Source organism: Ambystoma mexicanum, chromosome 9 (assembly GCF_040938575.1).
Source record: "Ambystoma mexicanum isolate Mex_15411 chromosome 9, UKY_AmexF1_1, whole genome shotgun sequence".
NCBI lineage: Eukaryota > Metazoa > Chordata > Amphibia > Caudata > Ambystomatidae > Ambystoma > Ambystoma mexicanum.
Window position 1 is genome coordinate 275,400,683 of NC_090931.1, and position 24,697 is coordinate 275,425,379.

At 52.2% G+C, this 24,697-nt stretch overlaps 1 protein-coding gene across 7 annotated transcripts in view; it reads left to right on the forward strand.

Moving 5' to 3' along the window:
* The window catches only part of NF1 (neurofibromin 1), a 3,279,657-nt gene that overhangs the window by 2,163,566 nt on the left and 1,091,394 nt on the right, over positions 1-24,697 (forward strand). The window lies entirely within an intron of this gene.

Here is a 24,697-nt window from a genome sequence, read left to right on the forward strand (position 1 = left end):
TCTGCCTGCTTCTACTCTCCACCCTCTGCAACTCATCCAGAACAAGACTGCACGACTTGTCCTTGGCCTCAAGCCCAGGGATCGTATCTCTCCAGCACTGAAATCTCTGTATTGGCTCCCAGTAGCTGCAAGGATGAAGTTCAAGACCCTCTGCATTGTCCACAAGACCTTCGGGGGCCTGGGGCCTCAATACCTCAAACTCTCTTCATAAATACCTTCCTACTGAAGCTCTTCGCTCCTCCACCTTCAACTCCCTCAGGGTCAGTTCCTTCTCCAAGTAACGAGTTGGTGGTAGATCTTTCTTTGGCTGCGGCCTCCCTTTGGAACAGCCTCCCTGCCTGAAACTTGAGGAGAACCATCTCTGGTTCTGGAAGCACCTCAAGACCTTCCCCTTAGATTCTGCCTTCTCTCTTCTTCTCCCTGCAGATTTCCTGTCTGATACTGCACTGGTCACCTGGCTACCCTCTGAGTTCGGGCCCATGTCCCTGCCCGCCCATATGCGCACCCGCACTGCATCCCGGCAACCCTTGTACTTGGTTCTGTATCTGTAACCCTACAGTCCCCCTACCTGCACTTTTGGACACCTGCTGTCTGCACTCACCCATGAACCTGCCACCTGCTGGCCGCACTTCTTGTTATTGTTTTGATCCATATACAGCACTCCCCCCCCCCCCCCCCTTTCCCCTGGCACTTTTCCCATGCACCTCCCCTGCACATGCGCGACCTCAATGTTACTTGGCCTGGTAAGATAGTTGTCTCTGTCCTCCCTCTGTTCCCCCTCCCTTGCCTCGTTGCACCTTGAAACACTTGTGAATAGGCGCCTTACAAATGCCATATCATATCATTAATAGTTTAAAAAAATGTATTAGAATAATGTGTTTTCCCTTAACTAATCATTTATTTTTTTGATAACGGTTCAGCACTTTGCTCTTGAAATGACAGGATGTCTCAATCTGCAGATCAAGTATTAGATTAAAGAGGTTCTAATGACACCTCGTTATATTAGAAACTCTTTTTGTATTGCAACACTGTCTGCTCGTTCTGCTCATCAGTTAAATGTACCATTTCCATTCAGATTCGTTTTAAACCCTCTTTGCAAGGCACCCTGTCCACAACGTGTAGCTATTTCGCGATTATCCATTTCTATGCTTTAATATCATGATCTGCCCCTCACCTCGAAGTGATGGATTCATAGTGTATTAGTCCTAATCCAATAAAGTAAAAGCCCACTTTTTCGTAGGTTTTTATCTGTGAGACATGCCTTCTTTACAATTTTCCTGTTCTTTAGTCAATGTACAAGATGGCTTCTCCTAGACTTTTGTGTCCTAGATTTCATAATTTGACGCTTAACTTAATGGACCAAAGGATATTAGAGCGTACTATTCTGCATAGTATTGGACAACTAAAAACCAATCGAAGCAACAGCTGATTCTCCTGCACATCAAAAACGCTAGCTCTGCAGGTTCATGTAATGCCTTTCGCTTTTGCATAGTCTCCTAATTAGACGATAAAGCCTGCACACCCACAATATCCTTAATATGTGGTCCTTCTTTATATTAGAAAATATTTTCTCATCCCAAGAAGGCAGACTTGTGAAATTTCTGATTACATTCAAGACATGACTTGGTCTGTTTATTTCATCCGCTCCCTCCCTCCTTCCTCCGTTCCGTCAACTTTGACGTTTGACCCATCCCCTCTGGCAGTCCCATAATTACTATTTGGGAGGTATCTGTAGTCCGCCATATAAAAGTCCACCCTTAAGCAACACATTTCCCTTGTCTCCAAACACCCCTCTTCCCTTCCCACCCTCCGTTCCAGCATTCGTCACTTTTGCTGACCATCCCTCCAGAGGCCAGTGTCTGGTGTTTTCAGAGCGGTAGCACAATATGCCATGGACCAGGATCGGGTGCTTTGAAACTACTATGTTGGTGATTTGGCACAATTTAAAAGCAGAATAACATAGCAAAACACACACTGTGTTGTATTAATTCTAGGTGCTGCTGGGCCTTAGTGGTCATGAAAGATGATGGGTTTGAGAGCACTGGAAGATTGTTTACTGACGGTGCAAACTTCTCACAGCACCTGTCCACCAACTCTAAAAAGAAAAAAAGAGCTTTGAAAGGCAAGCTTCGGTGATGCCGTTCTGCTCACCTCTGGGCGCCTGTGTTAAATAAGGGCTTTAGGTGGAACTGAGAAGGGGATCCAGCAAGGGTAGTTCATGTGTACTTGAAATCAAAGATTACTTCACTGATCCTGCATTCTCAGTGGCTCTGACGCTCTGAATATGTTACTTCCCCTTTCTTTACTGCTGCGGGGTACCCTTTGAATCAGCTGTAGGTTGAAATACTAGCGACAACCACTGCACTGAGAAGTGTGTTCTCGCAATGTGGAGAGGAGGGTGGGGATTGAAGGATGAACTAGGAATACAGTAGCCCTCCACTGGGTGAATAAGAGCAATGTAGCGTCCGTTCTGTAGCATAATGTATGGTCCTCGCGTCATGTAATGTTGGTCGAATTCACAATGAAACGTAATTGCTTTGAATGAACACCCCATTTCTCATTTGCCTCGTATACTCCCTGCCATCCCCTTCCACCTTTCCTTTTTGCAAGTGCTCTGAGGTGACAGTATGCATGACGCGTTTTACATAAACCCAAATAAGTGTATGCCGTGGACTGAATCTCTGATCATTCGGACAGCGTTTATGTTGAACAGTCACCGAGTAACTGAGGTCTCGAGAGCCATGTACAAGTTGCCAACCTAGTTTGACGGCCTCGTTCGTCCAGACATTGTCAGCATCGCTGAATACCACTAGTTGCCATTTAACACTATCCAAACTATATGTTCATTATAGTGTGTTTGCGTTCCAGATGGCTCAATAAGTGGGTGATGTGAGGTTGCCTGCGATTAAAGCAGTTCACTTAGTGAACATTTAAAGGTAGGACCCTCGATGATTTTGTATTTACAATTAATTACAAACTAATACCTATGGTATGGTTGGAGTGGTACAAGTTCCTGCTCGCAGAAATCAATAACGCATACATCAGTAGAACACATGACCTACCGGTTCGAATTGCTTGATCCACTCAGTTTTCAGTTTAAGGTTTCATCAATCACTTTGCCATGCAACCTTCCGTCAAGTATTTGTTTCCAAATGGGCAGATTTCACTGTTCAACTGCTATAGTTATCTGCTGCTTCTTGTTGACGGGCAGAAACACTTTTAAAAACTAGACCACAGAGATGAGACACTTCCTTTCGGCTGAGACATAGTTACCGCGAGCGTTCAAATCTTTACCATCACATGATCAGGAAGCGGTGTAGCTGGGGTTTTCCATATATCCTGGTGCAGCTTACCTTATTCATAGTTGCCTTTTTAAATGTGAGTGAAGATCATGTATTGTTTTACTTCAGCACCCAATTATGCAATGCGTATATGAAAAATCTATTTGCTAGACAAGACTGAACTAGATCGGGCAATGCAAAGTTGCGGCTGTTGCTGCATGCCAACTTGCAGCCTAGAGCTATGCATGACAACACCATTGGTGACTATAATCTGAGGATGTTTGCGTATGAATGAGTCAGAAAAATTGATGGTTAGTGAACAGGTGAAGCATTTGTCAGTGTTTGTGTTATCATTAGTATTCGTATGGGTGATGGCGTATTTCAGGTTCCCATCTAAATCACTTATCTAACAACTATATCATTATTTGAAAATTGTGATAGTGCCGGAATTCTGTCTTTACAAACCCACCCTTTCAGAGTCTATAATTATTATATACCCTTTAGCCACAGGAGTATCGTACAAAAATGTCGATTTCCATTACTGCGAGGCCGAAAATGTAGGGTGTTTTTTTCCGAAAATATAGATGGTAAATTGGGTAGGGATATTAATTGGGCATAGGGGATGTGGGGTGGAGGGGAGTGCTAGCATTAAGTGCTAGCATTAAGTGCTAAAAATCGAAGAAGAAAGCATTGAAAATATTTGGCCACGCAGCAGAGGCATTGCTAGGGGGGGGACTAAAGGGGCTATAGCCCCTGGTCTTTTGGTTGTAGACCCGGATAGAATCTCAGGAGCTACAACCAAAAGGGTAGCTAGCCCCCAGTCCCAACAGATCTGACAGCGTAGCCCCATGTCTTTTCCAGACCTAGCAACACCGCTGCCACGCAGTAAAAAATTAGCAGTAATCGCATAGATCCACCGCAGGTTGGATTTTAAGATGCTCTCACAGAACTTGGGCATCAGATATGTGAAAAGGTACAAATTGTTGTGACATGGGCTGCCACCCAGGTCAGGTGACAACGTATGTGTGTGTAAGAGTAAAAGGATGCTCCGCCCAGGCACGGGCAGGGCATACTCCAGAGCAACGACACTGGTCTGTGTGTCGTTATTGGGCTCCCGGGTGCTTTGCCTCGAGAACCCAACAATTGGCAACGAGGTGGGCCATGGCTCGTTAGCCCACCCAACGCAATGGTCTCTGGTGTTTGAGAGGCAGCAAACACCTGCTCACAGATGATCGGAGCACACTAGATGCTGCCAGCAGCTCCGCTGTTGCTGAGCGGCCGGAAAAATAGTGCGCGCACCCCGTGATGCAGCGAGGTTAGCCCGCCACACCGTGGGTGTGGAGGTGGCAACGGCGTGTGTATATAGTGGCTGCCGGCACACACAAAATTATAATAATTAATTAGAACTCCCGCTGCAGCCGGAAAAGCTGGTGGGGGAGCGGTTTCACTCGGGCACCATAGGCACGCGGCCCCAGGACACAGGAATGAGTGTGTGCAGCCCACAGCCAATGAGAATGACCCAAAGGGGCTGGAACACCCCATAGCTTGCTGCCCTTGCTGTGTGCTCGTGCGGCTGTTGTGGGGGAAGGCCCAACAGAAGGGTGCCCAGGACAGATCAACTTCAGTTCAACAACACAAACCTGGAGAGCTACTGGGAGGGTGAAGGGGTATCCATGTACACCCCATTTACAGGTGCACACAGGGATGCTGCTAGACACACAGGAAGATCACAGGTGATGCAGAAATATGATATGGCATTTATAACGTGCCTATACACAAGTGTTTCAAGGCGCAAAGAGACTTCACAGGTGCCCCTGTCCCAGAGTTTGATGTGATGGGAGCCCCGGCGACGCTGGGACCCAGGTAAGATGTGGGTCGAGAGGCTGGAGATGTTCTTCGCCACCTCTGGGGAGAATGAGGACCAGAAAATGAAGGCAATGCTACTATTCTGCACAGGGAGTGAGGTACGCCAGGTTCTCAAGTCCCTACGACCAGGAGACAACTCGTATGCGGAATCAAAGACTGCACTCCAGGCCTACTTTCGACCCATGGTCAATCAGGATTACGAAAGATCCAGTCTGAAACAGGTGCACCAAGAACTGATGGAATCCTTGGATACATACCATCCACTACTTCTGTGCCTGGTGATGTCCTGCCGTCTCAGCGACGAAACGGCTGAAATCCATGCCCAGATAATTCAACACTGTGTCGACTGCACTGCGGTGGCAAATCCTAAAGGAACCTGATGTTCCACTGCAACAGATCTTGGAGCTAAGCCGGGCACAGGAGCTATCGTCTCGTGCTGCGCAAATTGAAGAGGCCTCCAAGAATGACTGGGTCGAGACGGTGTGCACAGTCTTGGCATGTGAAACACCAAGGCAGAGGGGGATGACCCTCGCGAGCAGCAAGGCATTCTAGTGGGCCGTTGGAAGGTGGTGAGCAGAAGCCATGTGAGAACTGCAGAGGGCCAACCCCTCATGAGCATGAATGCCTGGCCATGGGACAGAGCTGCGGAAGGTGTGGCAAACCATCCACTTCGCAAGAATGTGCCGGCATCATGGCCTGGCCCACAAGCAGCATCGTCGCCACCTACTGTGACCACGCCAAAGGCGAGTAGCTGCACTGGGGTTGGAACAAGTGTCATCACTCATACCTGGAGGGAGCAGTGGACCTAAAGGATGCCTTCGTGCTTACGATCTGCTTAGGTGACGTGGGCACTCGACAGAAGCCCTGGTGCCTGGTGTCGGTCCTTGGTGAGGACGGGCCAGTACTCAGCGACACAGGGGCTTCGGTCAACACGCCGGGGGCGCAGTTTAGGAAGTTGTCACCACTACGCTGCTGTACTGCCCCAGAATTCGGATTTTCACCTACAGGGGCACGTCTCCCCTGCCACTAGATGTGGCTTTCCGCTACTAGGTACAACATGACAACAGGTTGGTGGAGACCATGTTCTTCGTCGCACCTATCGCAAAGAACACATTGAGCTGCGCAACAGCAGAAGACTTCAGCCTTGTGTAATTCACATTCCTAGTGTACGTGGGTGACTCAGAGTGTCTGCTGGAGAGGTTTACACACCTGTTCAATGGTGTTTGGTGTCTGAAGGACCAAGAGGTGAGGCTTCACATTGACAAATCCATGCAACTTGTGGTCTTACGACACAGCTGCATGCCGCTTTATCCGTGTCAGAAAGTGGAAGAGGAGCTGAGGAAGCTAGAGAAAGCAGAAATCATAGAAAGGGTGATGGGCTCTACACCGTGGGTGTCTCCAATCGTGGTGGCAGTGAAACCCAAGTCCCCTGAGGAGTTTCAAATATGCGTGGACATGCGGCTACCAAATAGGGCCATCTGCAAGGAGCGTCACCCCAAGCCTACCTTGGAGGACATTCTTGCCGATCTACAAGGAGCCACAGTCTTTTCCACCCTGGACCTCAAGGTGAGGTACCACCAGGTGCACCTAAATGTGGTCTCAAGGCCCATCACCACATTTTCTTCCCACATCGGGCTCTTCAGGTACAAGAGACTGAGCTTCGGGTGTCCTCGGCAGGGGTGTACTGGCAGGGCTCCACCGAGTCCTAAATGTAAGCAACAAGATGCTAGTCTTCTCCAAGATACACATAGAGCACCTTCCTCGACTAGAGGCAATCCTTACCCGCCTTACTCAACACAGTCTAATGAAACAAATGCAAGTTCATGCAACCAAAGGTAGAATTTTTGGGACTATTTTTCATGATGGTTTGTCTCCCAACTCTAAGAAAGGTAACGTTATCAAGATGGCGTCCACCCCCACCCCACCAGAGTGTCACTTGGCAGTGCGCAGCTTCCTGGGGATGGTGAACTTTTGCGGGCGTTTCATCACAAATTTGGCAACCATCGCAGAACCCCTCAGGGTGCTCACGAAAAAGTATCAGGACTGGCATTTGAGATAGGAGGAAGAAAAGGCGTTTCTGGAGGTGAAGGCAGCTCTGGTCACTGACATGGCCATGGACTATTTTGACCCTGCCCACCCCACGAGGATAGGTTGTGGACGCCAGCGCCAACGGACTTGGTGCAGTGCTTCTGTAGGTCAAAGATTATGGGGTGAGACAGCCGGTGGCTTATGCCAGCAAGGCCCTGTCGTAAACAGAACGCTGCTGCAACCAGATCGAGGAGGCGGCACTGGCGGTCTTGTGAGGCTGTAAACATTTCCACCTCTACATCGTTGGTCACGCCTTAACGGTCTACACTGACAACAAGCCCCTCGTTCCAATCATGGCAGGATGGGTTCTATGGCCACCAATACGTAAGGAACAGTGGCTCCTCCAGCTGCAGGAGTATGGAGTAACCCTGATATACTCTTATGTCCCTTTCCCTTTACTTCATACTGCATGGGCGTCCCTTGCTAGGGACGGGAGTTGGAACCTTTTTCACCAGAAAAAAACCTTCTTCCCCTTTACATTTAGAGGCTCGGCCCTGGGAGCATGCGCTCCCCTGACTCCGCCCACCGGAGGCACTCATCAGTCCCCTTTTCCGCGTCAACGGGAACGGGCTGATTTGACCAGCGCTCCTGGGTTTGGCTTCGGCCATGTAATACCACACACTCTTCCCCGGATACTTTCTTCTGTCGTTTTGTCGTCTTTCATCAATCAGGTACTCTGCCCTCAGGCGTCACGCTCCTCCCGGCACATGCCAACTTCAGCGAGCTCCAGCAGGTGTCCAGCCTGTGAGGGGCTCTTCCCTACCTCAGATCCCCACACTCTTTGTCTCCGGCATGCCTTATCCCCGACCGTGGCTGGGAAGGTTGTACCGCGTGCAGCGCACTTTCATCACATACTCTGAAGAAGAGGCTACCTGGGTGGAGGGAGCTCTTCCAGAAATCGCCTCCGGAGGACCTAAAGGACTTTGTCAAACATCGCTCGAGGCCAAAGGCAAGGCTTCTTTTCACCATCGCACCCCGCAAGGGCGACTCCTTTCCGAGGAAGCGCCTGACCGGGAGGAACCTCTCTGGTTCTAGAGCACTAGCACACGTACCGAGGCTAGTCCAGCTATTGGCCTCATTGTCGAGAGGGTCTTCGGATCCTTCCGGTATCAGTGCTGCGGGACCGCAAGGTTCTTCTACTGGGGTTACTCCCGAGTCGCAACGCCCTAGTACCAGCATCATGTCTGAGGGGGGCGCCTTCAAGCAGCACTACCGGCAGCTCTGCCAAGGGCAATACGCCTTCCAAGCCCCGGCCTGAGCTGCGGGATAGGCCTTATGTTCCAAGACCAAGCATCTTGGACGGGGCTGGTTCCAGCGAGCCAGGCACCACGACTTTGGCACGGAGCTCAAAAAAATGGCCACCGTACCAGACAAGATGGCCGCCCGTCCGATACCTCCTCTAGCAGAGCGGATGGAGGAACGAGTCACAATGTGGGACTGGTGTCAACCAGGTACGTGCCATACAGCTTATCCATCAGCAGCGCAGGTTCCCCCTGCACCTCAGACACAGTGTGCCCCAGCAGCACGGAGCCACTCAGTCAGTATCTCCTGCCACCTCTTCAGCCTCCGAAGACAGGTTCTTCAAAAGGTTTCTGGCACTGACGTGAACACCCCAGAGCGGGTCCATCCTTCGGGATACTATCGGGGACATGCTCCCTCAGGTCACCCCACCGGTACCCATAGTCATTTCTCCAATGGCTCCGGTGCCACAGGCCCCAATGCTGCCTGCGCTGCCCTTGCCGACCCCTATTCCAGCCCCTCTGCCCGCGGCACTACAGGCGGTTCCACACCAGCCTCCGCAACGGCCTCTGGCTCTGGTCTCCACACCGCAGCCCATGGCGCCCAGTACCCCCGTACCAGTTTTGGAACCCCCTATCATCCTGGTGGATACAGACGAGGAGGACCTCGACACGCCCTCTTCAGCGAAGGCCTTCCACGAACGCCTTGCGGCCCTGGCAGAATACCTGGGCCTTCCTCAGCCAGGGGTCCAACAGCCCGAGGAGGGGGTCTTGGCAGAAGTCATCAACCTAAGGCCCCCCTCCAAGACTGGGATCCTGATGCAGAAGGACCTTGTTGACCTGGCCAAGAAGGAGTGGCTCAAGCCGCACTCGGCCCAACCTGTCAGTAGGCGTCTCAACGCCAAGTACAGGCAGTTGGAGGGGGATACCCTCTTGCTTTTGGCTCATCCTCAGCCGCACTCCTCAGTGATCGCTGCAGCGTCACTCTATTCTAAGCCTCAGTCGTCCTCTGCCACCTCGTCCTCTGCGCTCTTAGGCAAGGAGGAGAAGCTCTTTGAGGCTTACAGGAGAAAGCTGTACTCCGCCTCGCTGCACCTGCATCAGGCCAATGCCATGCTGGCAGCCATTAATCAAAGGCTCTGGTGAGAAATTGCGGACTTCCTCCCGGAACTTCTGCCACAAAGCCAGGATCACTTCAAAGCGGGATTAGGAGAAGCCAGGCTGGTAGCGCAGGACATCATAGAGTCCGCAGTGGCACATATCGATACATCTGCATTCCCATGGACATGAGAAGGATGGTGTCATGAACCGCAGAGCACGCCCCTTTTGGACTTCCTGGTCTCTGTCTCAACGGGGCTTGCACTCCATAGTACTCCCAACATGGCCGTCCAGCGTAAACACCTCTTTCCGCTCCATGCGCTGGACATAGCCTATTCTATGTATAGACCACGCCTTCCGCGGCTCCGCGCGTCTCAATGCTATGGCAAGTGGCTACCAGACGTGTGCACCTAGTTCACAGCTTTGTTTCCTTGTCCTCGTTCCCTTCCTCTTTCTAGCCCTTTCATTTTTCTTTGTTTCCTGGATTCCCATGCAAGTCGGTCTATACAAGACTCCTGGATTCCTGGATTCCACGATCCCGGAAATGAACGCAACCTGGAGTCGGAGGAGACTCGAGCAGCCCTAGTGAAAGCCAGGTCCATCCGCAAGAAGGCAGCAACCAAGGACCCCAACAAGGAACGGATCCAGGTGAGAAGGGATAAACTCCTTGCAGATGGCCTGGCTCCGGGCTACCAAGTTTAACCCGGACGTCCAGCAGGAACGCATATTGGACCTTCCATTCAAGGGTAGTGACCTCTTCCACTCCACCACGGATGATGAATTAGATGAAAGAACAGCTCACAAACGACTAAGTCTTTCTTTCGAAGGCCACGCCCAAAGCGTACACCCAGTCCAATCAACGCTCTGACGAGAGGCAGGCGTCTGGAGGGTTCCGAGGCTACCAAGAACAGAGGTCCAGTTAACCTGACCGTTCCCCGAGTCAGCATCGAAGGAAAGGGGGGGGTAAGGGCTTTTCCCAATCCCCATCCTCCGCAGCAGCCTCAGAGGGAAAGAAGGCATGACATGCCCCTCCGGGGTCCACATGTCTCCAGTGGGGGACAGGCTTGCTTCCCACATGCAATTTTGGCGCCAATGTAGTCTCCACGGGGTACCGCCTACCAGTCCCTTCCTCTCCTCCCTCTGCCCCTCCTCTCCCACAGATTGGGACAGCAACTCTGTTGGCGGAGATCCAGTCGCTCGCCGAGAGCCAGGCAATGGAAGAAGTCCCAGCCTCTCAGAGAGAATTGGGCTTCTATTCCAGGATTCTCGCCATACAGAAGAACCACCAGGCTGGCCTGAGAGTTGTCGGACCTTTCCACCCTCAACCTCGCCCTTCCACTAAAAATATTCAAGATGGTTACGCCAGCTCTCATTGGGGAGACACTGAACAAGGGAGACTGGATGTGCTCCCTGGATCTGAGGGACACGTATCTACACGTCTGTTATGCTCACCTGGTCTCTGCGGAGGCGTTGGGGCACGGTTGCAGCCCTCCCGTGGGTGAGGTCGCTCTGGTCCGACTTCACCCTCTGCGCTTATGTGGTGACTGGTGGTAATAGGTGTAATAGGTGATGCTGCTCGGGGCTGCTCCTTCGTGGAGAATACGGGACGTGAGTATGCCAGCTTGTGCGCCTGATCCCCTTCCAGACCCCTTCTCCCAAACCGTGGTACCCGTGGGATGCGGTGTCCCTGGAAAGCTCAACTGTTGATTAGTTTTGGCGAGCACTCCATCCTGCTGCTTCTGGCAGGGGCGCTTGTATTCACTGCGCCGAGTTCCTTCACTGGTCCCTTGCACGTGGTAGTCCAGTCCTGCTGCAACTAAGGCACTATACTTCTCCAGCATGGGGTCTGGCATGGATTCACATGCTCATGAATATTCCCCGTCGTCAGGCTGGGAAACCTCGGTAAAGAAAAAACCAGTATCAGTTTCGTTTCTGATCTGTCTTTCGTAGTAATAACCAATCACTGGTCTCTGCGTCATACTGACCACAGCCAATGACTGCCCTCTACCTAAGCACCGCCTCTGGCAGCCATCTTCAGATTTTTACCGCACGTTCATGTGTTGGGATCCTCGTGCTATTGCTCTCGAGCGTTAGTGCTATTTTTTCGCGCTTTTTACAAAAAACTTCGATTCTTTCGGTCAAAAGAGCCTCAAGCTCCACCGATCCTACATCCGATCAACGGGGACCCGTGTCGGATTCATCTGTGCCCCTCAAGGGTGAAGATTTCGTCGAGCTACACTTCGGAGGACTCCAGAAGCTTCTCAGGCCCGGTCTCGGAGATGGCCCAGGAGAAGGGAAGCTCGACGCCCGGAAAGCTGTTCAGGGTCTGCCCTGGATGCCAGCTGCAGAACGTCTTCAAGGAGGACGAACACTCTTTCTGCCTTTACTGCCTTCATGAGGACAAGACGCACGTGGAGAAGGACTGTGCGTTTTGCGGCAACATGTCGGAACGGACCATGAAGGACCTCCATCAACGTCTCGCCAACTGGCTGGAGGGTAAGAGCCCGTCTGGCGAGAAGAAGAAGAAATCCGAGCGGTCTTCTAAGACCTTTGAGGGCGCCCCGGCGACGGGGGCCCAACATAAGGCCAAGCACCGCGAGTCCGCTGGCACCGGGAGCGCCGAACCGTCGGGCTCTACGGGCGCCAGGCAGGGCGCACCCTCCCCGGCACCATCAACCACGAGCCAACGCTCTGGGTCGGGTAAGAGGAAGGCCGAGCACCCGGCGAAGCTCCTGGAGAGGCCCCGGTCGAGCTCTAAGGCAGAGGAGGAGCGTGGCAGTGCCCCCTCCCTCAAGGATAAGGCGGTGAGCGCACCTAAGGTGGTGAAGGCCTTGATCCATCCGACCAAGCCCTCTATCGAAACGGTCGCGGCGGCCCTGGCTCAGCCTGTGGTGGCTGCACCAGTGGTGGCGACCTCAGGGCCCAGAATCTCCCTGCCTCCTCGGAGGGAGTCTTCCTTTGTGCCCATCGATAGGACCCCCGTGAAACCCTCCGTGGGGAAGAAGAAGGGGGGGCAGGGCGTCGTCGTAGAGTCGGCCTCAACCTCAGAAGAGGAGCTGATCGAGGTCTTAAGCCACGGCCTAGGCGTTGAAGAAGGCCAGCCCGTCGGAATGGACCCCGACGCACGTGACGACGACGACATCGTCGAGGATACCGACGGGGCCCCTGCTCGCCCGTCGGATTCCCCTCTGCCAGCGCCGCAAGACAACTCGGCGGCCATTTTGTTGGCCATACAGTCCTTATGCTCCGAGATAAGGACGAGGCTACCGTTACCGACGGAGGAACCTCTCCCGTCGGGGGATCCAGAACCGGGACCTTCTGGTGTTCCCCCTACCAAGAAAAGAAGGATCCATCCACCACCTCCTTTTCAACCGTCGCGCCCCTTCCAGCCCTCCTCCCCGTCCACCCGAGGGGATGATACGGGGACTGACACGGCAGCGACGGGTACGGACGACGAGGCATACGACGAGGATTTTCCGTCGTCGCCTCCCACCAGGGCCTCTCCGCCCGACGAGATCGGATCTTTCCACTCCATGATCTCCAGGGCTTCCGAGCTTTTCCAACTCTGCCCTGAGGAGAAGAAAAAGGAAGGCTTCCTTTATCAGCGGCGCGAGGCCAAGAGGAAGACGGTCCTCGCAGTGCCTCTGTTGGACGACATTTGGGATGAGGGCCTTTCCCTCCTCAAGAACCCTTCCACGACGCCAGCTAGAAGAGACCGGTACGAGAAAAAGTACCGGGTCCCGGACACGGCCCCCCTATGCCTCCGGGCGCAGCCTACCCCGGACTCCGTCGTCTCCGCGGCAGCCAGGAAGAAAGCGGGGGGGGGTGCGGCCTCCACATCGACTTCCCCGCCGGACGGCTAGGGAAAGAAATTGGATACTATGGGGCGTAGAGTCATCTCGTCGGCAGCGACGACGATTAAAGCGGCCAACGCCTTGGCTATCGTGGCCCGCTACGACAGGGAGCTCTGGTACAAGATGGCTCCCCTGCTGGATTTTCTGCCGGACGACAAGAGGGCGGAGGCCCTTGAGATCCTGCAGGAAGGTGAGGTGGCCTCGGACCACGCCATCACCGTGGCGACGGACATCGCCGACACTGGGTTCCGCCAGCTGGGCAACGGCGTTTGCCTTCGACGTCGTGGATGGCTCAAAGCTACGGACTTCCGGCAGGACGTCCAGACCAGAGTCCTGGACATGCCCTTCGACGGGAACAACCTGTTTGGGAAGACAGTGGACGATTCCCTTCAGGCCATCAAGGCGGATACGGAGACGGCCCGGGCCCTTGGAGTCCTGCAACGACGGACGCCCTTTCGGAGCGGCGGAGGCAAGGGCACCTCCAAAGGTTCCGGCGGCGGTTTCGCTTCCTACCGTCAAGCGGCCCGCTCGTCGTCGCAAGAGGCCTACAGAGGACGAGGCAAGTCTAGCGGACCCCGCCGTCGTCGCCAAGGAGGTCAAGGCGGCAAGGCCGCGTCCAAGCAGGATTGAACCGGCCGTGGGGTCGGGCCCCCACCGAAGCACCCCGGTGGGAGGCCGGCTGGCGGGCTTCGTCAGCGTGTGGGAGTCCATCTCCACCGACCGTTGGGTGCTGGACGCCCTGGCCCGGGGCCACGCGCTCGACGCAGAAGTTCCGGATGGTCACCCTCCAGCACGTCCTGGGTCAGCTGGAGGAAGGAGACTTCCTATCGTCGTTGGATTTGGAGGATGCCTACTTCCACATTCCCATCCTAAAGGGGCACCGCAAATTCCTCAGATTCGTGGTCCAAGGGCGTCATTCACGTCAACCAGCTCAAGAGGTCACGGTGCAGGATGATCCTCGTCGCACCTGCGTGGCCGAGGCAGATATGGTTCCCGGACCTTCTGGACTTGTCAGCGTCCCCGCCGATCAAGCTGCCGGCGGACGCGGATCTACTCTCCAGGGAAGGAGGCGCCATCCTCCACCACGACCCGAAGTCGCTGAACTTGCAGGCCTGGCTCCTGCAGCGCTAGAGTTTGGAGGATAAGACATACCGGCCGATTGCAGAGAGGTTCTTGCAAAGGCCAGGGCGTCCTCGACTCTTAAATGCTACGGACACAAATGGAAGAGGTTCTCTGTCTGGTGCCACGCACAGAAGATTAACCCTCTACGGATTACGGCTCCCCAAGTACTGCCGTACCTGCTGACGCTGGCCAAAGCTGGTCTGGCACACGCGTCCATCAAGATTCATCTTGCTGCGATCTCCCGATACACCAGAACCACGGGCCGGACATCCTTGTGGTCTCATCGTCTGGTGAAAGAGTTCATGAAGGGACTGTTCAGATCGTTCCCGCCGGTGAAGGCTCCGGCCCCGGCGTGGGAGCTCAACGTGGTGCTAACCAAGCTCATGGGACCTCCGTTCGAGCCTCTGCACTCGGCCCCGTTGAAGTTTCTATCGTGGAAAACAGCTTTTCTTGTGGCCATCACCTCCGCACGACGAGTGGGAGAGATCCAGGCCCTTTCCTGCAAGGCCCCGTACTTGACTTTCCACGACACGAGGGTAGTGCTCAGGACGCACCCCTCCTTCATGCCCAAGGTACCGTCGGACTTCCATCTCAACGAACCCTTGGTGTTACCTGTGTTTTTCCCGTCGCCTTCGTCGCCGGCTGAGAGGACTTTGCACTCGCTGGATGTAGCTAGAGCGCTGAAGTTCTACGTGGACCGCACGAAGGGTTTTCGGAAGACGTCACAACTCTTTGTGAACTTTGGACCTGTCAATCAGGGGAAGGCTCTCTCGAAGGCTTCCATCTCCAGATGGCTCTCCGGCTGTATCATGTGCTGTCACCGGTTGGCAAACCGACCGCTGCCTGGCCGTCCGAGAGCCCATTCCACCAGAGCGATCGCAGCTACCACGGCGTTCCTATCTGGTGTGCCCCTGCTGGACATATGCAGGGCTGCTATGTGGAGGTCGACGCACACCTTCACGAAATTCTACTGCGTCGACCGGGATTCCAGGGAGGAGTCCAGGGTCGGCCAAGCAGTGCTGCGCAACCTGTTCGCCTGAGGTGAGCCTGGTGAGGAGGTAAGATGCTTAATGTTGAGTTGATGTGATGCTTAATGTTGAGCCTTTGCCACCTCCCGTGGTTGTGCATGTGTGTACTGCTATGTATTCTTTATTCATGAGCATGTGAATCCATGCCAGACCCCATGCTGGAGAAGGAACAAGTTACTTACCTGTAACTGTTGTTCTCCAGCATGGGTCTGGCATGGATTCACATGCGAACCCTCCCGCCTACCCCTCTGCGGCTCTTCACTTGGTCATACTGCCACTTCACGTGCTTCCAAATCTGAAGATGGCTGCCAGAGGCGGTGCTTAGGTAGAGGGCAGTCATTGGCTGTGGTCAGTATGACGCAGAGACCAGTGATTGGTTATTACTACGAAAGACAGATCAGAAACGAAACTGATACTGGTTTTTTCTTTACCGAGGTTTCCCAGCCTGACGACGGGGAATATTCATGAGCATGTGAATCCATGCCAGACCCATGCTGGAGAACAACAGTTACAGGTAAGTAACTTGTTCCTTCAGGTAAGTGTTCCTGTTTGCTTTTGTCTTTCCTCATCTGTTTTTGTTGTATTGTAAAGTTCATTGTCTTGTATTGCTGTCTGTTCCACTTTTGATGTTTGCTCTTTTGCTTTCTTCCCTTGCAGGTGATGTTGCCGGCCTGGCAGAAGCTGCGTAGCTCGAGGCGACAGCCGGAGGGAATGAGGAACGAAGTTGCAGCAGTACAGTAGCTGGTAAGTTGTTAACTAGGCGGCGCGCAGGGTTCAAATGCAGCGCGGCCCTAGCGCGGTTCTAACCTTGTCTTTCTTCTTCTTCACAGGGTCCGAGTTCGTGGATGCCGAGTGCGGGGCTGCGGTGTCGGCATCAAGATCACTGGATGTCAGGTGATGGGTCTGCAGATGAAGTGATGAAACACCAGTTTCTGGGAGGTGAGTATGCAGGAGAACGCCTGGTTTCAAAGGTAAGTAAACTGGTCCAAGCGGCGGTGAGCCTCACGTTGCACGCGAGTGCACAGTAACGAGAAGCACCGGCCTTCAGGATGGAGCTGCTTCTATAGCTGAGCTTCTGAAGCCACACCCACCAGGTTCAGCCTGCCTGCCACACCTTGCCACACCCAATGAGTCAGCACTTGAGGATGTTCTCTGGAATAAAGGCTTTCAGCTCCTGGAAATTTCTTGTAAAATAAAAGCACTCCTGCACTGAAATAAAGTGTTCCTGCTCACATCTCTATATTAGCCTGGCGCCAAAGGTCTGAGTCCATCCAGGGCTCCTGTGTTTATAGGTCTCAAAGAGACATAAGTGAGTCAATTGACCCATTGCCCCCATCACTAGATGTTGTGGTTTTTGTGTTCTGGGACCTGTGGCCATGACAACGTCCCGATTTGCCATCCCATCGGTCCTTTCTGCGCTTCAGGATCATGGGCTGCCATTTCCAATACAGGGTGCTACCCTTCGGCCTCATGTCAGCCCCCAGGGTATTTACCAGATTGATGAACGTGGTGGCTGCTCTCTTCAGGGCCCGGGGCCACCACGTCTACTTAAACCTGGACGACTGGCTCGTCCGGGCCTCATCTCCGGAGGCAGCTCTACACACCGCCTCTGCGCTTATGCGCAGACTCCATGACCTGGGGTTTACTATCAACCTCAAGAAGTCTTGGCTGCAGCCCACGCAGAAGCTGACCTTCCTGGGCCTCATTGGGACACTGGCTCCGAGAAGGTCTTCCCTTTGGAGGACAAGATCACGGCCATCAGGAGAGCCCACTACTCCCTTCCCCTCCAGGACTGTCCTCGGCCTAGTGGTACCAACACCTACTTGGTATTTTAGCTGCGGTCCTCTTAGCCGTTCCCAACACAAGACTCAGGATAAGGAGAATGCAGCTGCACTTTGCAGTCTCCTGGAATCAGGAGAGGGGCTCACAATCGGAGCCAGTGGACATTCCCACGTCTCTCCACCCGGACCTCACCTGGTGGTCCGCAGCCCTCAACCTACGGCGGGGCAAGTCCTTCCGGCAGCCTCTCCCTCAGGTCACTGTCATGACAGACTCTTCCCTAGAGGGCTGTGGAGCCACTCTGGACGGCCACAGCATCCATGGAGTCTGGACCCGGCAGGAGCAGGAGTCCCACATCAACTGGCTAGAGTTGAAGGTCATATGGCTCTCATAGAGGGCAAGACAGTGCTGATCCAGATGGACAACTCCACCAGTATGTACTATGTCAACAAGCAGGGGGGTACCAGGTACCCCCCACTATGCAACCTCGCGGTCAGCATGTGGGAATGGGCTCTGGAGAACGATATCTACCTCATGGCAGTCCACCTCCCGGGGGAATCCAACTTGAGGCGGTCGGGCTCAGCAGACTGGGGGTGGACAATTACGAGTGGCAATTGAATTACCTGGTACTGAAAGAGATGATCCTTAGGTAGGGGCACCCCCAAGTGGACTTTTTTGCTTCTCAAGACAACAAGAAAGTTAGTCTCCTAGCAGGGACAGGGCCCGGCTCCCTGGGCGATGCATTCCAGATACAATAGAACTTGATGACTGCATATGCTTTTCTGCCCACACCCCTGGTTCACAGGGTGATCTGCAGGATAAAACAATCGTGTCACCTCAGCATCATTCTGCTTGATCCCTGGTGGCTGGCGAGACCATGGTTCTCCGAGTTACACAGCCTATCGAACAGGCCCCCCATTCACCTACCACTGGACCCTGCTCTGCTCCTGACCCAGCATGGAGGCATGGTTCTCCACCCTGCTCTGCACAAACTAGCCTTTGCAGCGTGGTTCCTGAGCAGGTCACTCTCAAACACTTGAACCTATCGCAGGCTAGCCTGGAGATCATCCAGGGCGCCAGAAGCAAGGCTGTCAGGAGCCAATATTAGAGCAAATGGTCTAGATTATGTCATTGGGACAACTCCAAGGATATTGACCCCCTTAGGTGCTCATTGGATGACTTACTCTCCTTCTCAGCACATCTCTCCCACTCCGGAGTACAGGTCGACACATGCCGCACTTTCTGGCAGCCATAGGTGCCTACAGGAATATGGAAAAGGGTCTCTTTTCCTCCTCCATCCCGGTGGTCAAGCGGCATCTGGCGGGCCTCCACAGACTCTACCCACCCATAAAGAAGCCACACCCGGTGTGTGACCTCAATGTGGTGTTGGGCGCCTTGGCGCACAAACCTTTCGAGCCAATGGCGTCCGCGGACATCAGGCTGGTCACTCTAAAGACAGCCCTATTCGTGGGCCTCACCTTCGCTTGCAGAGTCAGTGAAATCCAGGCCCTCGTGGCATCAGAGCCCTACACCACTTTTCACAAGGATAAGGTGGTCCTCCGGACACATCCAGCGTTCCTACCCAAGGTCTCATCCGCCTTCCACCTGAACGATAAGATTGTATTACCCACCTTCTTCGTCAACCCCAAGGATGAGCCTCAGCAGGTTTTGTATCGCCTGGATCTCGGACGCGCTCTAAAGTACTACTTGGACAGGACCAAGGAATTCCGCAAGTCGGATGCCCTCTTTGTCACCTTTGGTGGTTCAAGGCCAGGTTATCAGGCTTCCAAGGCCTCCATCGCGAGGTGGATGGTCGCAGCCATCAAGGAGGCCTATGAGGGGGCAGCACAGACCAGTTCCGACCAATTTGCATGCCCATGCATTCAGGTCCAAGGCCATGGCCGTTGCATTCCAACGACTTGTACCGCAGCAAGTCATCAGCAGGGCGGCCACCTGGGCCACCCTGTCGGCTTTTTGCAAGCACTCCTGTCTAGACTGCCTCTAGGTCAGACATGGCTTTCGGGCAGGTGGTTCTCAGAAACCTGTTTGCTTAAGGAGCTGCTCCTCTCCACATTAGGGTTACATTCAGTTGTAATTGCCCATACAGTATGGAGTAAAGCGGACGGGACGTAAGAGTAATTAATAGTTACTCACCGTAGTGACTAACATCCTCTTGGTCCATAGTCCCCTTTCCTCCATACGTCCCACCATCCCCCACCCCCTAATAATACCGGTGTCATTAGGCGATGTTGGGGACTGAGGAGTGGCGCCGGTGGGCAGAGTCAGGCGAGCGTATGCTCCCAGGGCCATGGCCCCGCATGCCTCTAAATTCAAAGGGGAAGAAGATTTTTCTGCTGAAAAAGGTTGTCTCCTGTCCCTTGCGAGGGACGCCCATACAGTATGGAGGAAAGGGGACTATGGACTAAGAGTATGTTAGTCACTACGGTCAGTAACTATTAATTTACCTACTCATGATTGGAGCAGGTCCTCCTTTCCCCTCTTGTCCAACCCCACCCCTTGTGATTTCACAAACCTTCCCACACTGCCCCAAAATGACGTTTATTACATTACGTGTTGTGCTGACCACTGGAACTTTATTATCCTGCTAGGTCCCAGGTAACTCAAATCTAGGTGCTGCTGATTTTACTGTTGTCGCCAATTCAGGCTTTTCTCCCACTTCCCAGGTGTCTCAAACCTAGTGGCCTGCATTGATTGTTGTACCTCCATATTTAGATGCTTTCTCCCATCACTAGTTCCTCCTAGTCAAGGTATCCTCCTCTAGCACTGTGTTCCAATCCTAGGTGCTTCCCCCCTCACTACTGTGTCCCCAACCAAGGGGCTGCCCATCCACTCCTTTGCTACAGTCCTAGGGGTCATCCCTCTACTGCTGTATTCGAACCATAAGTTCTTAAACCACTTCAACGGATAGCAAGCCACAGAGTCCGTTCCCGCCTGCAGCCAATTCATCAACGAGCATCAAACGGAACTAAACCCCATAGCCTATCTTAAAGCCCACCGCCCCAATTAGCTTCACCTAGAGGTGTTGAACAGTTACTCACCGGAAACAAACGCAAAACCCAACCACCCAAATTTATGCAGAACAGCACCGGGCGACTCACAAATTACAAAGCTTGGAACAAGACAGAGGTGTCCCTACAACAACCACCAAAGGACTACGCTATTCCCCCAAAAGGACACCAAAGACCACACATAGCTACAAAGGAATACGGTAAACGACCGAACCACACGGGTAAATGACCGATGGTTCCACAACCTCATAAATTTCAATGAAAGACTAACCACAATCTGTGAAGACTTAGTCCCAGGAACCATGAAACATACTAATCCAAAGAGGACTATGGCTCAAATGAATCCTACCCACAACTCAAACACCATGCCTCGCCACAAGAAAGACAAAGTACCTAGAATGGACAACAGGAAAAAAAAGGAAACCTCAGCCACACAGCAAGGTGCTGATTAGCAAGATCGCACAACTCTGAAAAATGTGGTGATGACGAGGTTGAACAGCCCGAGGACATATACAAAGAACTGAGAAAAGACAGACTACATTGCTCGCTACCTCTCCACATACGACTGCTTTGCAAGTAAAGACCGACTACCAGTAAAAAACCCATAGGTAAGCAGCAAAACAAATACAGACTCCATGGACCGCCAAACGCAGCACAACAATAAACCACACCAACCCGGAGAACACCATGGACAATACTCCAACAAAAATCAGGGACAAACTTGAATCCATTACCTTCTACACACCTTGCATCAATAAAGACTGTAACAAAGAATGGGCACCAACACAACTCACCAGCTGGAAGGCACCAAAACCAAACAATCCTGCATTCAATCTAATCCGACTACTCGACGAAAAGACTGAACACCAAATAACTCCTCCCAAAAGACACAACCAGAAGAGAACCACCAGCAACGAAACCCGACCGACAACACACCAAACCAAACTGACAACAGAATAAACAACCACCCTCAAGGACAATTAAGCAAACTACATTGCAGCCTGCTCAACGTTCGATCCATGGCAAAACACTCGACAGAAATCCACGACCTATAAGCGAAGGAGGCACAGATGTGCCCTTTCTTAGAGAAACCTAGTTATATAACAATTACAAAGCCATCGCAAACAAATCAATACTGGACAGTTTCAAATTAATACACGCCAAGTGAGAAAACCGAAGAGGAGGCAGAATCACAATCCTGCACAAAGAACACATCCAAGCCGCTTCGCTCAACTCAACTGATGTAGAAGACTGTGAATCGCTCCTCCTCAAGATCAAACCAACATATAGTGTTTCTCCTGATCTATAGATCGCATCACCAACCACCTGAGATTAAAAATAGAAACAATCCAACAGACCATCAACACAACCCGGGCTAGTACGACCGCTGTACCACTGTTGAGGGCAAAATACAGACTACAGCAAAACTCGCCTTCCTAGAACCAATCACAGAAGAAACCTTCACCACATTCATCAAGGACACCAACCTTGCAGGATCCCCAGAGGCCCCCTGACATCTTCAAAGAAATCCTCAACCACAGAGCCGCAGCGACACACTTCTGGAGCCTAATCAACCTATCACTCAAAAAAGGAATTGTATCAGCTGCCTTCAAATCCGCATACATAAAACCACTGGTAAAAAAAATGAATCCAAAAGCGCAGAAGACCTGAGTAACTACAGACCGATATCCAACTTGCCCTCCCCAGCGAAGATCCAGGAGAACATATGTAAAAGATCCTACTTAAATAAGTTGAATCAAACTGAATACTCGACCGGTCACAAGTTGGCTTCAGACTGATGAGAGGAACAGAATCGCTGCTCCTATTGATATGGAACAAGCTGAAAATAAATGCAGACAATGATGCCCAGTGTCACGCTCACCTGATTCCCACGGAGGCGCAGGTCTGACTTCGAGTGTTGATGCTTCTATGGTGAAGCGCAGGACTCTGAAGATGGACTCACTGGCTTGCAGGAATATTCCCCTGTGCGTGAAAAGGGAGTATTACCTACTGACGGAATAATGCTCAAGCCTCCCACTCCCTTCCAACCCTCCACGATACCCTTCCTCGATTCCCTGTGAAATCTCACCTTAGGGTTTGGAAGGACGAGTTCTCCATCCTGCTTCTGATGCAGGGGCGCGTTGAAACCCAGTTACTTCACTGGATTGAGGTTTGATGGGAGTTCAAATAAGCTTGACTATTCAGGTAAGGCGCTGTAAGAGTTCTGTAGCAAGTTTAAAAGTTCAAGCTTAATAATAATGTTCATTGTCTTATTGCAGCAAGCGCTAACGCTTATGTCTTTTTCCCCTTAGGGTCCGGGGTTCGGAATGCCGGAGATATGGCGCCGACCCGAAGTGAAACGTGCAGTTCCAGTAAATGACAGGTAAGTTCTGGATGAGCGTTCGGGTAAATTCTTTGCATTCGCTCATTCAATGTCTTTGTCTTTGTTCCCCATAGGGGCCGGGGTCCGGGATGCCAGGAAGCGGCAGGACCCGAAATGAAATGGGAATGACCCAACAGGTAAGTCTTAGAAGGAAACTGAGCTTTTCCTATTCCCTTCCTTCTCTCACCTTGTGTTCTTGTCTTTTTCTCTCTAGGCTCTGGGAAGTGGCTGCGGATCCGGATAATCGCTGCTGAAGATGGAGGTGCCCAGGAAAGGTGAGTGAAATGCAGCGCTGCAGCGATCGAAGCGAAATGCTTTTAAAATGATGTCTTCCCTTTTAGGATCGTCGGTGTGAAGTCTCCGTGATGCAGCTTTAGCAGGTGAGGTCTTCTTTCTCTCCAATTGTCTCTTAGCAGGTGACCCAGAATGCTGACAGGCGTGGCTGAAGTCCAGATGCAGGAGCTGACACGGTGACCGTCCAGCTGCAAGGAGCGGAACAACGCGAAGCGTGAGTTGCTGATCGGGCGGGGTTTAAATAGCTTTGGGAAGAAGTTCCAGGTATGTATCCTTCCACCGATCAGGTATGTATCCTTCCCCGACCACACCCATGGGAAAGTAGTTCCACAGGTGAAGTGGTTCCATTCAGGCCTCAAGAGGGCCTGGATGTAGCAGCATGGTCTGCATCAGGTAAGTGCACCTTAAAACACTTGAACACATGTCTAGCTTTATGAGCCTGGCGCCTAAGGCGCCAGGACAGGGGTCCAACATGAGCCTGGCGCCTAAGGCGCCAGGACTGTGTCCAAAGGGCCCCAGCTTGGGCCCGCTGGCACTTCCCTGGGGGAAATGATGCCTGCCTCTGGGGTTGCTGGGTCGGACCTGGCTCCTTGGAGGTAGGCATCATGACACCCAGTAGGCCCTCATATTATTGTACAAATCTGTGGCTTTCTATAGAATTAACCACCAACACTAATAAAAAGACTGATGGAATGTGGCATACAGGATTCCTCACTAAGGTGGCTTAGCTCATTCCTCGCAAGCCAAACCAAAAGAACCTACCTACCACTATTCATCTCAAACACAAAAAATATCTCCTGCAGAGTTCTACAGGGATGCAGATTCCCTCCCCTGCTTTTCAACATCAACATGTGTTCCCTGATGAAAATGTTTTGAACCCATGGAATAACCACCTACAACTAGGCAGATGACACACAACTGATTGTGAAGACGACCATGACCCAGGAAGAAAATAATTGCCTCATATGCCTCATAGACATCTACAACTGGATGACAATGAACAACCTCAAACTGAACCCAGCAAGAAATTGAAAAAATGGTCTTGCCCACAGAAATTGACGCAGCCAACCCACAATCGGACCGGCTGGCTGGCAGGCATCGGAACACAACCGGAGACCACCAACCTAGTAAACAAGCTAGGAACACTCATGGACAACAGACTGTCTCTGGAACCGCAAGTCAATGCAATCACCAAAAAATGCATCTTCCTAAGATTACTCGAGTTACTACTGCCATTCCTCTCCTTTCCTCATAGAACCCTCACAATCATATCTCTGATTCTTACAGTAATTGAGTATGCAAACAGCCTATACATAAGAATGCTGGAATGACTCACCAAGGAACTCCAAAGGGTGCAAAACATCGCAGCCAGGATTCTACTAAAATGAAACAGAAGAGACAACATCACTCCAGCTCTGAAAAGCCTACACAAAATCAGTAAACAAATGCATTAAGTTCAGAGCCCTCTACATCGCCCACAAAGCCTTACACAGACAAGGAGCCGAATTCCTGCAAGCCAAGGTCAGCCACTACCAGCAACTATGGGACCTAAGATCAAGCGACGACCTACAAATAGAGACGAAACAATACGAAAAAAGGAAATTAAAAGAAGAAAATGTTTTCTTGCATCTAATTGC